The 8,465-nt window shown below is 34.4% G+C and overlaps 1 long non-coding RNA gene across 1 annotated transcript; it reads left to right on the forward strand.

Annotated features, from left to right (window-relative positions):
* Window positions 1-3,940: 3,940 nt before the first annotated feature.
* LOC130049911 (uncharacterized) lies at window positions 3,941-7,804 on the forward strand. The gene is made up of 4 exons (XR_008798267.1): window positions 3,941-4,107; window positions 5,475-5,643; window positions 5,947-6,127; window positions 7,122-7,804. It is a non-coding gene; the product is annotated as an uncharacterized LOC130049911 (long non-coding RNA).
* Window positions 7,805-8,465: the final 661 nt, after the last annotated feature.

Here is an 8,465-nt window from a genome sequence, read left to right on the forward strand (position 1 = left end):
TTCACACATTATTTAAAGCAATTCAAGCTGTAACTGACGGTATTTTTTCAACTATCCAATCATGCACCAAATAACACCTATCGGTATAACTAATATAATCCCCCCAAGATCTGAAGAAAATTTCAGCAAAACAAATCGGGGAATATTGTTTGAAAGCACACCTACAATGAGCGTTTCGTATAAACCGCCATTACGTCGTATACATGGACATGGGAATGATGATTGCCGAACATAATCGGGTTGCTGAGACCGAGGTCATATACAAAGACGAAAACTGACGTGAATAACTATACGTGTCGTTTGTTTTAAGATATTATATTGTTTCACAAATAATGATAAGTGTAAAAAAAAAAAAAAAAAAAAAAAGTAATAATTACGTAAATGTGCCACTCAAATGAAGTTTTGATAATGATTTTTTTTTTTTTTTTTTTTTTATAAATTTGCATGTTGAATTGTTTACAAATCTGACACATACTCAGTGCCTTTCTTTTGTTTTGTTTTTTCCCTAACTTGTGACATCCGATGTCAGTTTACATCGGCGATTACGAGCAAAATTTACTGACAGGATGACAATGAATCGACATTTGCTGCTGATTTGACGGGTTTATTGTTACAGATTCACTCTAATTATGATAAGTTTTATGAACAGTGATCTATCTCATAACTCATAAGCAATACAAAATAGAGAGTTGGGCAAACACGGACCACTGGATATATCAGAGGTGGGATCAGGTGCCTAGGAGGAGTAAGCATCCCTTGTCGACCGGTCACACCCGCTGTGAGCCCTATATCTTGATCAGGTAAACGGAGCTATCCGTAGTCACAACCAGTGTGCCAAGAACGGCCTAACAATCAGTATGAAACACGTCAAACGGCATTTGACCCAATGATAGGTTGTATTGGCAAACTAGATCGTTATAAAGACCATATAGAATTTGCGAAATGCTGACTTTAAACGAGACAGTTGGGACCCCTGCACCATCAACTTGTTTGTCAATAGCCTGCTTTGATTCAAAAACTGACCATAAGCAGAATAAGCTCTTGTGTATCGAATCAGTTGAGAGATATAAACACCATATGCAAGTGATAATGGAATATTGCTACATAAATATGGGAAACTGACGATGGAGAAGCTGAAGTCATCCCGTTTGTCATAAAGTTGAGTTGTTAGCTTGCCGTTAATATCTACGTTTAATATATATAAAAAAAATCTAAGTATGAAGCAGAAGTGGACGACTCTGTGGAGTCTTTTATTTCGAGTTCACTGGGATATATCGAATGGACATATGAATGAAAATTATTATTGTTAATGGATAATACGTCGTCGATATATCTAAATGTCGAACTAGCAAGAGATTTTCTCTTCTCACGTAGAAGTTTTTGAATATACATTCAATCACAAATATATTGAATATATGTTCTTTTATTTTTCAATTTACTTGCCGTCAGTTACAGCTTGTATTACTTTAATAATTCTTGGGTTTATGCTGTTTTTTTATATTATTTTTTTCTACAACTCCGTTTAACGACTGACATGGCTTACACAACTAAACAATTCATCATTGCTTAAAGCGCTAGAACTTCTACTTAAACCTCAAAGATTTATTTATCCTTTATTTTTAAAATTGTGTATGATCTTATTTAAAATTGGATTCCAAGAGATCTATACAAACCATTAAGGAAAATCACGACGTACATAACTTCGTAAGTATCAACAAATGACAGTAAAATATGTATAATTTATTCAATCTACCAAAATAGTTATGTGGTCTTAATTTTGCATACATACATGTATATGTGAAAAAGTGAAGATAACGAACAATGTTCAATTTCATAATTCCTAAAAGGAATACAAAATTTAAAGTTAGGCAAACACTCATTCCTCTACTTATCAAAGGTAGGGTCAAGCGCCAAGGAGGAGTAAGCATCCCCTATTAACCGGTAACACCCTCCGTGAGTCTTATATCTTGGATCAATTAAACACACACTGTCAGGTGCTCATATATAGGACTCCAGGTCCCATTCTCCATCCTTGTATTTTTAAATGGTATTTCGGGTGTATTTTTGATAAAATATTAAACTTCAGTGTTTTAATTTAATTGGAATACATAAATCTCGCATAGAAACCGGTTTCTTTAAAAATGTCATATCACCGATCATAAGAGATGAATAACGCGTGCAATTTAGCTGGCGACATTTTGGGGGAAAAAATATGCACTTCGCCGAGAAATCTTATCGAAAGAGCAAATACCAACTGAAAAGAACGGTCATTCTGATGATTCTTGCATTAAATGCATCGCTAATTGGTGCGCAATAATTCCTTCACGTCGTTCAATTGCATCGTTTTAACCCCACCAACTACAAAGAATGAAAGGTGTGATACTGATATATTTCTGTCGCGGTTTCCGAATACCATGAGCTGCACGAAAAGGTAAGAGAATATCAATGATAGTAAAAAGGCGCTAGTGTATTGTGTACAAACGCTCGGACAAGTTTAGTCTTATAGCACTGCAAATAGGGGGAATTTCTCTTTGATGTCCTGAGTGTCAGAAAATACCAATGAAAGTGAAAATGGTAATTTAGATTTGGATATAAAAGAGAAAATTTAATTTCCAATGTCTTGGAAAAGTCTATTCAAATATCTTATTGTAGAGTGTAGACACTTAATTTTGATTTGGAGCATAATGGTGTTGACAAAATGTATACTTGAAAATAAGATCAAAACAGAAAAATATTTAATTATGATCTCAAAATGATATGGGGGTGGGGATTGGAAGAGGATGGTTGATTTAATTATTATTTTATCATCATACGCACTGTACACAAGAAACGTGAATGTGTGCGTAGCATGCACAATTGCTCATTTGTTTAACCCTTTCTCTACCGTATCGGTCAATATGACCGATAGCGCGTAAAAACAGGGCTACGCAAAAGGAGTGTCTATAAATCTTTGAAACTACGGACGTAATATATATGTTTTATATATCATATTTTTGGAAATTTTCTATATTTTTTAACTATGTAAAAATCAATTGAATAAATAAAGCCATTAAATTAAAAAAAGCATTTAAAATGAAAGATGACTTCGTCTAAATATTACGCAACGCTTTGTCGCAAGGCCATTTCCCCCCTCGCTATGATTTTTTTTATTTTCCCTATGAATGCAATATTTTTTATATTTTTGAGAAGCATATATTCCCTGCTTTCAGTACATATAAAAAATATTTTTAATGCCTGGCAAAGTTATAAGAAAATAGCAATTTTTTGCACATATACGTTGTTTCACGATTTTATTTCTCAATGTTTAAACAGATCGGCGTTTTATCTATATTTATATATGGAAATAGGGAAAAGTAAATACATTCTGTAAAAGTAGAGGAAATGTTCTTTTTGATGGACCCTTATTCATATTATAATTCTCTGTAGTTTTTATATTACGATAAAATGAAATTGGGACATGCTGCGCGGTTTTCTTAAAAATTAGCGACAAATCGACGTCGCTAACAGCAATCGACGCGCGTCGCACAATAAAGTGGTGAAAACTATTTGTATTGTCCTTTTTTTTTTTTTAGTAAATTCAGTACCTGTTGATACACTAAAACAACATACATACATGTATGAAATAATCAGCCTGGTATCTCTGCTTTAAAAAAAAAAAAAAAAAAGCATAAAACCGATATTGGTTTATAACAGTTACACAACCTACATGTAACTTCATAAATGCTACATCGGCAGATTGAATTTAAAAAAGATTAATAAAGTACTTCAAATTCAAATATAAACGTTATATTTGTTCGGAATAGTAATAATTTTTTTCTCTGCCAAAGAAAGAAAACAAAAAAGAAGTTCGCCTATATATAGCCTGTATACTTTTATTTTTCCGTGATCCGGATCGCGGGCCTCGCGGGGTTTTCTGAAAGTGTGCACGGAGAACACACGTGTTTCCGTTTCAACGAAAACAAACAAACACAACTTCACCGTGACTGTCACAGCGAACGCTTATATTTTACATCTTTAAAACGACCTGATGTCAGAAGAAGAAGATGCCCTAGATCCCCTGTTGCAGGATGACCCAAACGATCATGCATTCAGTATAAATACGTACATGTAAGTTGATGTAGCCACATAGGCCGACTAAAAAGGGGGGAAAATGCGGTTTTGTTATGAAAAATTCACGATTAATTAACCGCGATCTGATGCCATGCTTTGTCGTTTCATGAAAGAAAATATTTATATTTTATGATATCTAAAACAAGTGAATAACACTCTGTCCGGGTCCGGCAGTTTGATTAACACCCCCCCCCCCCTTTTCCCCAGAATTATCTCCTTACCTGACGCACGAGTGTAAGAAGGGGTTGTATTTAGTGTATAATGGGATGGGGTGGTTTTAATCAGACTGGGCATTCACGACCGCTGGTGAGAAGGCTATGTTCCAAGTTTTTTCCATGCTTATAAAAGAAATTATCTTTCTATGAAAAGAAAACACAATCTGTTAGGAAAACACAATTTGCATTATTGTAATGATAGAATTTATTATCATAATTTGAATTATTTTCTTTATTCTGTAACAGAAATAAAAACAAAATGTGTGTTTGGGCCAAAATGGGGGTGGGTTAACATCAATCAAAGTCTGATTATGACAGGCTAATGAAAAATCATATTGATTTCTCTTTTATCCAAATGCATGTATTTTATATACACTTAATAGCTTATGACCATAAATTACATGTGATCCATACATGCTGGTACTTGTATGCTATGACCTGATGGGCACGTGTCCCATTCTTGCCGTCCTCCTCCGTGGCCGAGTGGTTAGAGCAAATCACACGGCCTCTCACCTCTGTCGACGCGGGTTCGAATCCCGTTCGCGCCGGTAAGTGAGAAAGTTTTCCCAGTTTACTTTCGAAAGATCGGTGGTCTCTCCCCAGGTATCTGGGTTCTCTCTTCCACCAATAAAAACAGTGGGTGCCACCAGATAACTGAAAAATTGTTGAGTTTGGCAGAAAACATCAATCAATCAATCCCCTTCTCTAATTTCGACTAAATCCACAGCCCATCAGAGTACCATACAAGGGGATTTAGACACTGGGTACCATTAAGAAGCAATTCAATTCAACTTTTATATCTGGGGTCATTCACTTTCCCTCAGAGTTTCAGTATTTTCGCTGGACCCTGTAGGTTTTAACCTGAATTTCTTCAGTATTTGCCCTCGTGTATAATATATGCTACGCATAATGCAGATACCTACATGATACATTTTTTTTTTCATTACTCACTCTGCTACTCTCGCAATGTATAATACAATATTCGATTCATTTCTAACACATGTATGCAATCCCTTACCTTATCTTTAAATAAATTTGAGTAAATAAATTTAAGTGCGAAACTGTTCCATGCTACCGTGAAACTTAGATTTTGCTTTTTAAACATAAACCAACAATTCTTAATTGTAATTTCTTTTCTTCTTTAAAAAGGGTATTGACATCCCAATATTTAGTGGGAAGTTTCCAGGTATCATCCGCTAGCGACAGTCTACTGACAAATCCAGACATGCATTGGAAGGATGCTGATGTGGAGGACACAGGAACACCTGATCCCAGAACTGTGGCATTTCATTCGGGGTGACAACCTGGCTTTCAGTTGGTATGACTCTTTGAGGTTGAATATAGGGTTTAATCAGTATAAATGTGATTAACATTCAAATAAATCCAGATAATACATTCACAATTGGAATCATGGCATTATGGTACACTGATATGTGTGTACCATTTTACTGTTGTTTTTTTTTTGTTTTGTTTTTTTTGTTTTGTTTTTTTGCTGCATAACTAGGGATCGTATACATACAAAATGAGACAATTTCTAATTAGTTTCTAATTATAAGGTATGACACGTTTTAAGGTATGGTGGCCAATACTGATTTTATTTTTATTTGCAATTTTCTTTCAGATATGGGACTCTATTATTCGGAAAACTGCAGATTTTATGAAGCTGTCTTTGACAGAAGATTTGGTTTTCTCCATCTGTGTTGCCACCAACCATTATGCTGAGATAGTCATAACTAGGGGGAAGGGTTGCCATATACTTCCCAAAGAAGTTTGCAGCCTCTCACTGAAGAGGAACTGTACAGGTATTACTAGTTTTAAAAACCGATATTGTGACAGTGATTTCCAGTTTCAAAAGAATAATAAAATGCATAGTAAAAAGATTACCTTTACCAAAATTAATCTGGCTGTGAATGTACATGTAACTCATTTATTAAATGTGTACTACAATTACCTCTGATAAAATTTCATAAGTAATTAAATGCATACTTTTCAGAGGGCCTTGATTATCGAAAACATTTACAGAGCCAATTTGAGTATTCAAAAGCTTTGACAATACATTAGTATTTAGGACTAAGTATTAACGATGACGTTTTGTCTATTAACAATGATAGCTTTCATTCATATGTCGATTTGATATATCCCTGTGAGCTCGAAATAAAGGACACCACAGAGTCGTCCACTTCTGCTTCATACTTAAATATTTTATTGAAAGTAGACATTAACGGCAAACTAACAACTCAACTGTATGACAAACGGGATGATTTCAGCTTCTCCATCGTCAACTTCCCACATTTATGTAGCAATATTCCATTATCACCTGCATATGGTGTTTATATATCTCAACTGATTCGATATGCAAGAGCTTGTTCTGGGTATAATCAGTTTTTAAATCGAGGTAAGCTACTGACAAACAAGTTGATGGTACAGGGATTTCAACAGTCTCGATTGAAGTCAGCATTTCGCAAATTCTATGGTCGTTATAACGATCTGGTTCGTCAATACAACCTCGCATTGGGTCAAATGCTGTCTGACGTGTTTCATACCGATTGTTAAGCCGCTCTTGGCACACTGATTTTGACTGCGGATAACTCCGTTTACGTGATCAGGATATGGGGCTCACGACGGGTGTGACCGGTCAACAGGGGATGCTTACTCCTCCTAGGCACCTAATCCCGCCTCTGGTATGTCCAGGGGTCCGTGTTTGCCCAACTATCTATTTTGTATTGCTTGTAGGAGTTATGAGATTGATCACTGTTCGTTATCTTCACCTTGCATTAAGAAATACTTTTTTTCCAGATTTTTGTGCATTATCTTATACACGCCTGCTGTGAAGTTCCAGTCGATAGACAGATATTGGTCAACGCATGCCCCTGTCGGAACAACTCGTTATCAAGAATTATGTCTAGAAATAGGTTTCAAGGTTGAATATAAGAACATATTTGTTAAATATGATGCAAGTACATTTAAATCTAGTGATTGAAAGTAAGTACTTGAACATTCGTTTATGTTGAACTTGGAGAGGAAAAATGGTTAGTACTTTTTGATAACATTTGATAAGGTGTTGTTGCTTAGCAACCAAATATAATTGAATAAAAATAGATTATTTTAGATTAACAATTATTGAAAGATCTTTGTTTTAATGTTGCAATACTTATTATATTTAATGGAACATAATGGCAAAACGTCATATTATTAGAAAAAGATGGACAAGTATATAAAGTACGAAGTTTCCATTTGATGACCTTTGATCTTAATTCTCTTGATTATATTTTTTGTTAAAAACCTTTTAAAATGATTAAGATCTATTTAAAGATTATATTTTTAAAATAATGTGACATTTACTAATCATCATGGATTGTAATTACGTTTAAATTGTGTCGAATGGATGCAGAAAGGCAAATTATGGTCAAAATTGTACTATGAGTGTTGTTACTTAGCAACCAAAAATATTTGTTTGTCAATAAAATTGATTAGTTTGATTTTGTTCTTTTTGTAGTATTATAAAAGGCACATTAACTCATACATTTAGAATTTCCTATTTTTGACTCTAATCTAGTGAGAGGGGTCGTAATATATATATTTCAGAGAAAAAAGATTGCAAAAATGTGCACTTATATGACCTTTGACCCCGTAGACCTATTTGAGGTCATGGGATACATTGACAAATTTTATAAGAAATTGTTCCCTGTCCAATTCCTAACAAAATTACATGTCATATGCCTACCCGAAATCGTGATCCATGCAGATTTAAATCGATTTAAAAATACTGTCATTTAGTCTTTAAAAACCTCTAAAATGTGCCGGTAGAGAAAGGGTTAAGGAGGAATGCTACACCAGAGAAACTTGATATGGAGGAAAAGTGGAGGATATCTACAACAATATTTTGAAATTAAGAACTTTCAAATTTACTTTATTTAGTTAAAAAAAAAAAAATACAGTTTTAGTAGAAAGCAATCTGCAAAAAAAAAATTTAAAACCCCTGCAGGATTCGAACCCGCGATCTACCGTTCAGTAGTCGACGTGCTTTTCTCTCTCTCTTTTAAGTAGTCGAATTGCTAACCTACTGAGCTACTCAGCTAGGCGAATACCGTTTAAATGAATAGGCAAATATTGCAGATATCTATATTTTCATCCATGTTT

The sequence above is a fragment of the Ostrea edulis genome, chromosome 1 (assembly GCF_947568905.1).
Source record: "Ostrea edulis chromosome 1, xbOstEdul1.1, whole genome shotgun sequence".
NCBI lineage: Eukaryota > Metazoa > Mollusca > Bivalvia > Ostreida > Ostreidae > Ostrea > Ostrea edulis.